The 6,435-nt window shown below is 50.2% G+C and overlaps 1 pseudogene; it reads right to left on the minus strand.

The window, feature by feature from the left end:
- Nucleotides 1-4,649: 4,649 nt before the first annotated feature.
- The window catches only part of LOC101578847, a 13,365-nt pseudogene continuing 11,579 nt past the window's right edge, over nucleotides 4,650-6,435 (minus strand).

Consider the following 6,435-nt stretch of genomic DNA (forward strand, 5'->3'; position numbering starts at 1 on the left):
CCCGACTGCGCTGGTGTGGCGCTGGCCCAGGTCCCGACTGCGCTGGTGTGGCGCTGGCCCAGGTCCCGACTGCGCTGGTGTGGCGCTGGCCCAGGGTACCAGTAGCATTAGCACTGCCTGCTTCATAAAGTCAGCGCTGGCATCGCCTACTGCATACTGAAAACCCCACCTCGCGCCTGGCACAGCTATGGACTTGTTACCAAAGACAGAGGGAGTCTGTAGGCCCTCAGCCACTGGGGTTACAGAGAGAGAACCCAAACAGACTGAAGCCCGCGGCATGGGGACTGGGCGAACGCCCCATGCGGCTCTCAAAACTCCTGCCCCACAGCACAGCCCGGCTATTAATGCTTCTGCCCTTCGACTCCTTAACATACCTGCAGGTGCGTGAACTCATGTGCACACCCCATCCCCAGGCAGGTGTGCGACCATGTGCTTGCACACCCCACCCCCAGGCAGGTGTGCGACCACGTGCTTGCACACCCCATCCCCAGGCAGGTGTGCGACCACGTGCGTGCACACCCCATCCCCAAGCAGCCCCAGGTTCCCCAAACGCTGTGCTCTGTGTGGCCACTGTACTGAAAGGTCAGCAAGAGCTGAAGTAGAGGATACAAATGGGGTCGGTAAACTGAAAGCCAGCCTCCTTCCCAGGGCTCATCTTCCACCAACAGAGTGGAAGATGTTTCCATTCTGGGGTGACAGCTTCAAGACCACTGGGACAGAGAGTGACTGCTATTTAAAGCATAGTTTAAAAAATAGTCCCTGTGACTCAATACATGTCCCAGAATTCCCTCTGAAAAAGTGACTTCTAGTGCAGAAATCCAAAGAGGACATTCTTTTGCTTCTGTCTAGCATAGAAGTAGGTACGTGGCCAGCTAGCATGCTTACGTGGGTAGTTTTGACATCTAGGTTTTGTTGTGCTGCTGTGTGCTGTAATTAGTGCCCGTCATCCCGCAATGCCAGCTTTTTGCAGCTGTTTTATAGCTTCTAACATGCGCCAGGCTCCACTCTGAGCTCAGGGCCTGAAGCCATCAGTGGCTTACATTGCCTTACAAAATAAGGAACATTGTTCTAAGTCCTGAAAGACCTGGTTCCACACCCAGCTGCCCTAACACCACCTCCAACACCTGCCTTCGGGTCTGCGCCCGCTCTGAGGACCCACACTGTGTGTGATCGGCTCTGCTCCTCCTGTTAGAAGGCCCGCCCAGCCTCCGCGTGTCCTCACCTGTCCTCACCGAGGCCCGGCGCACACGCTGTCGCCTCTCGCCGGACACACATCGTCTGTGCCTCACAGCTACTCGGGCCACATGAGGTGAGAGCTGTCTAGTCACGCCAGTCGGTCTCAAGAGCCAGCCCCAACCAAGCTGATCTCCCAACCCCGGCTCACACGGAGAGCTGCCCGCCTGTCTTTGCCCAGCACTGCCACCCTGATGGAAGGCACCCTCTCAGTGATGGGCCTGGGGAGGATCCGTGGGCTCATGGACAGTAGAGCTGGATCTCACACACAGCCACTACCCAAAGTGACCAGACAGCAGGGGGCCAAAGTGGCGACGGTGCTGGCGGGTTTGGGAAACAGTGATGTGGACCAGAAACAACTCAGGGGAGCCCTGGGAAGGCGGAGGAAGCCCTCGACTTCCGTGGAGGAAGCAGGCCTCGCAAGGAGCCTGAGCGTCAGGAAGGGAGGACACAGGAGGTTCTTGTGAAGACACCAGTTCTGTCTGACAGTGATGCAGAAACCCCTTACCCAATCCTGGACTCAGTTGTCATTGATTCTAACAATTAGAGAAATTTGTAATTATCAATTAAATTGTGTTAAGTCAAAATAAAACACTCTCATTCATGATTTTTAGTGCTGTTTTTCAAGGCCAAATCCCACTCAAACAGCTCTTACTGTTTGCTAGTAAATTCTCATATTTCAGTGAGTTCCTCTGAGATGCAGTGCTTTGGGGCGACAAAGGCCTCCTGGGCCCCTTTTCAAAGGACGCTTCTTCTTTCTCTGAACAGCTGTTGCTTTCTTCCAGCTCATCTTCCACGTGTGCCACATCTATCAGTCAGTTTTCCTATCACTGGGCAAAATACCTGCTATCCACAACATGAAGGAAGAAAACCTGAATTGTCTCCTGGCCAGGGGTTCTGTCCGTGGCCTGCTGGCCCCAAGGCAAGAATATGGAGGAGGCACGTGGCGGACAAAGCTGCCCAAAGCACGCAGGCAGGAAGCAAAACAGGGGGGCAGTGGTAGAGAGGAAGGGGCAAGGAATGATAAATAACACCCAAGGCCACTACTCTGAGGCCCACGCAGACACCGCCAGCAGCGCATTCCGCCAGTCTGCTAGGTATTTCTTAATCCAGACAGGTGACATTTCTTATGGCTTTGTCTCAGTTACTTTTCTTGCTGCTGAGGTTCGGGGGTGGCTGAACACGAGTTGTTGTGCTCTGTGTCTTGATGACCCCCCCAAAGCCTCGTGTGGTCACGAGGCCTATTTCCCAAGTGCGTGGGTCTAGGGTTTGTGATGTTGGGACTAAGGCTGTGTGATTAGTAAATCAGGCCACTGACTGGCATACTTTGGCTAGGAGCAAGAGTGCTGCACCAGCCGGACAGCAGGTAGCCTGGGTGCCACGTAAGGGACAGGAGGCTGGTCCTGCCCTTGCTTGTGTTTCTGCTTTCGGCCTGTCGTGAAGCATTTCTCCTCTACCACCCTCCCTTGGAGCCGGGTGATTAGGGACCACCACCTCTACACATTGGAAGTAAACTTCTACCCTTTAATTTGGAGTGTCGGATATTTTGTCTCAGCAACAAGCGAAAAGTAACCAACACATGAACATTACCTACCACAGCTCCGCTTGGCTGCTTCCCAGCCACCCACACCTCTGCAAACCCTGGGTAACCCCCAAATAGGGCCGGAGTGAGCTCATGATCCTGGCTACCAACACAGCCATCCTGAGCAAAGTGGGAAGCCGGTCGTCCTCCCCGAGTCTCAACAGCTCCAGTACTGTTCGAAGGCCAAAGTCTTTTCTGAGACTCAAATTCTTAGCCATGAAACTCCATAAAGATGAAAATAAGTTACATTATCCCAAGATACAGTGCCATGGAGTAAACATTCTCAGTGAAAAGGGAGGAATGGGAAGGTAGGAAAGAATTGGGCCAAGAGTGATGACACACTCTTATAATCCCAAGACTCGGGCAGCTGATACAGGAGGGTTGCCATGAGCTCAAGCACAGCCTGTTTAAAACAAAGAAGATTTTTAAAAAATACAGACTAAAGCAATACTTAACACCAGCAGGACAAATACTAAGTCCAGGAACTCCATATCTAGTGTCTGGGGCTCCCCTCAAAAGTACCACAGCCATCCTCAGTGACAGTGAGGTCCCCAGTTCCTCCAGTGATGAGGAAAGCTGAGTTCCCATCAGTAAAGAAAATTTTACAAGACTGTTTTTTAACAAATTGCCTAAAGAATCATACACAAAGAGTGCAGGAAATCTGTCCACATGCTAAAGAGCAAAGGATCCAGCTGAGGGCCTGGATCCTAGTATCCTGCGTGAGTCCAGCTAAGACCTAGAGCCCATGACAGGGCCTCCCACAAGCCCAGCTGGAGGCCTGGAGCCCATGACCGTGTCTCAAGCAGGTCCCCATCACGGATCTATACTGGAAAGGCCCAAAGATCAGTGGTGGAATCTAGAAAGTTTGCGCCGGCGGGATGAAGGATCTGTGCCAGCAGGCTAAGGAATGCGAACTTGAGCCAGGAAGCATGCTCAGAATAAGAACCAGAGCCCCGCAAAAGTACCACATCCATCCCCGGTGACAGTGAGGTCCCAGCTCCTCCAGTGACAAGGAAAGCCGAGCTCCCATCAGTAAAGCCAATGTGACAAGCTTCTCCAGGAGACTGAGCTGTGCACCACCTTCCCCTCCAGAGCCAGGAAGCGATGCTCAAGATGAGGACCAGAGCTCCCCAAAATGAACCGCAGCCATTCTTAGTGACAACAGGGTCCTGAGCTCCTCCTCTGTCAAGAATGGCCAAATTCATCTGGAAAGCCAGCGTGACAAGGTCCTCCAGCAAAATACCCCCAAAGAACCAGTAGCTCCAACAGCTCCAGCAGCCTCTCCAGCAGCATCCATAGCAGCCTCCCATCGGCTTCTCCAGCTCTGCCTCTTCTGCTGCTGGCAACGCTCCTCAGCTGGGCCTCCCGCACCCAGCACAACAGTAATTCAGTTCAGTCGGGTGTGACAAGCTGACCACTGGTCAGAAATCCACTACAAAGTGAATCCTGAGAACTAATTGCCTAGGAAGCCCTTCTCAAGCATGGATCCCAGGGATTCTCTTCTCAAGTGAAAGGTTCAAATTTTTGGACACTCCCACACTGGCCCAACTATCAGGGCATGCTGAGCTGGTGCACGAGTCCGGGTGTGGTGGCACATGCCTGTAATCCCAGCACCAGGGAGGCTGAAAACAGAAGGATCGCCATGAGTCCAAGCTGTGTAGTGAGACCCTGTATCAAATGCATAAATGACAAAAACGTAAATTTTTGGACAACGAGCCTGCCATGGATGAGGTCTGCTGATCCCTTAGATACCCCCAAGACATGTTTCTTTTTGTTCCTGTGCAAAGTACTTGTTTTCACTTTCTGCTGGTGGACACCGCAGAGGAAGCATCGTCTATTTCTCCACCATGAGACATTCCTGGAAAACACGACCTAAGAAGACATTGGTCCCGGTTGCTGCCCCCTAGCAGGAGAGCTCTTCTTTACTGAGCATGCCAGTGCAATCTTTATTGGGCTTCAAACACTGGCCAGAAGCTCTTAGTGCAGAGGGAGCAGAAGACTGATTTGTCCCTCGGCTGTCCTTGTCAAGCTCCGCATCCCTTAGCTCCCGTAAATCGTCCAGGAGACTGCACGCTAACATAGCTTGAATTTTGATCTTCCCTCTTCTTAGAGGGTCCAAAAAGAAGAACTTCAGCTGTTGTACAAACATAAAGGGAGTAAAAGGATTTTCCCTGCCCATCTAACGTGGCAAAGTAGGAATCTGTTCCAATATGTAGTTTTCTAAATCAGATTCCCAAAGGTATCCTTGTCCAGCAACATCATATAAACCGAGTCCCATTCTTGTTAGATGAAGCCAAACTTTTTGCATGACACAGCTGGAGAAACGCATGATGGGAATTCTTCTATATGAGTCTGTACGAAGAAGTTTAAGCAAAGACTTTTGTGGGGAGAAATTGCTTGCACTTCGGTCCAGCCCTTTCACCAAACTTCAGAAAATTTTCATAATCGATCATTGCTTCCTCTCCAGACATGGGTGGTATCTGGTGTTTGTCCAGCAAAAACTAAAAGTTCAGTTCTGTAACCTTTAATTATCTAAGAGGTCTCTGCTTTTCCTTTGTGGAAAGATAGCTCTAGATTCCTCTCTTAATTTCTGTAGTAACACTTCATCTGCTGACAGCCTATAATAAAACCAGGAATCATCCCATAGAATTTGTTAGTGTTTTTTCTATCTCCTTTCCATTCTAAGTCATATTTGGCAGATAAATCCATCTTTTAATTCTTACTCACTTTTTCTTGTTCGGATCCGTGTTGGGCATCACTAACCATTGGCGAAGGACTTCTTTCCAGTCTGTGACTGACCCTCGAGCTGCAGTGTCTGCATTTGTTGTGTCTTAGACACTCTGCCCTCTTCCGGCCCTGAAACAACACCACCAGACCCCATCAGGCTTAGGTAGGCTGCCCTGTTGCCATCTTGGACATGGGTAGAAGTCAACAGCAATGTTCTTTTGAGGAATGCAAATTAAAACATTGACTACAATCTCACCCCAGAAAGGATGGCTAACATCAAGAAATCAACAAATAACAAATAATGGTGAAATATAAAATTTATATTTGTATAACATAAATATATAATATAATTAATATATTTATCCGCAGCACTTCCAGGTTCAGAGATGCCCTTTCTGTACAATTCTTTTTTCATTGATGTGGAGGCTTTAACAGTCCCAGGAATATCACAGGTGCTCCCAGGCTATCCAGTACCCTGTCAGTAAAAGCGTCATACTTACCTTTGTCCCAGGCCAGGACCTCCGGATCACTGGCATTCAGCTCGGCCCACCCACTAAGTGTTTCTTAATCCACTGAAGTGACAGATCAGGATCAATGGCCAGACACAGTCATCTATGAACCAGCATTGTCTCTTACTGTGCTGAAGGAGGACCTGAGTCTTGTCTTTGGACTCTTAAGAGGGTCTCAGTTGTAGTTCCTCAAGCTGTGTGACCTTGGAATGCTTTCTTACACTTTCTGTTCCTTATCTGTAAAATGGGGACAATAAAGTATATGTATGAGAGTGCCTCCCCCACCCCGCCCGCTGAGTAGGATTTTCTGCCGAGTTCCGGGAGCTCCAGACCCAGTCCTAGCCCAGGTCCGGTGAGTGTGCAGAGAGCTTCTTGCTACCCTGC

Source organism: Octodon degus, unplaced genomic scaffold, assembly GCF_000260255.1.
Source record: "Octodon degus isolate 3935 unplaced genomic scaffold, OctDeg1.0 scaffold00017, whole genome shotgun sequence".
NCBI lineage: Eukaryota > Metazoa > Chordata > Mammalia > Rodentia > Octodontidae > Octodon > Octodon degus.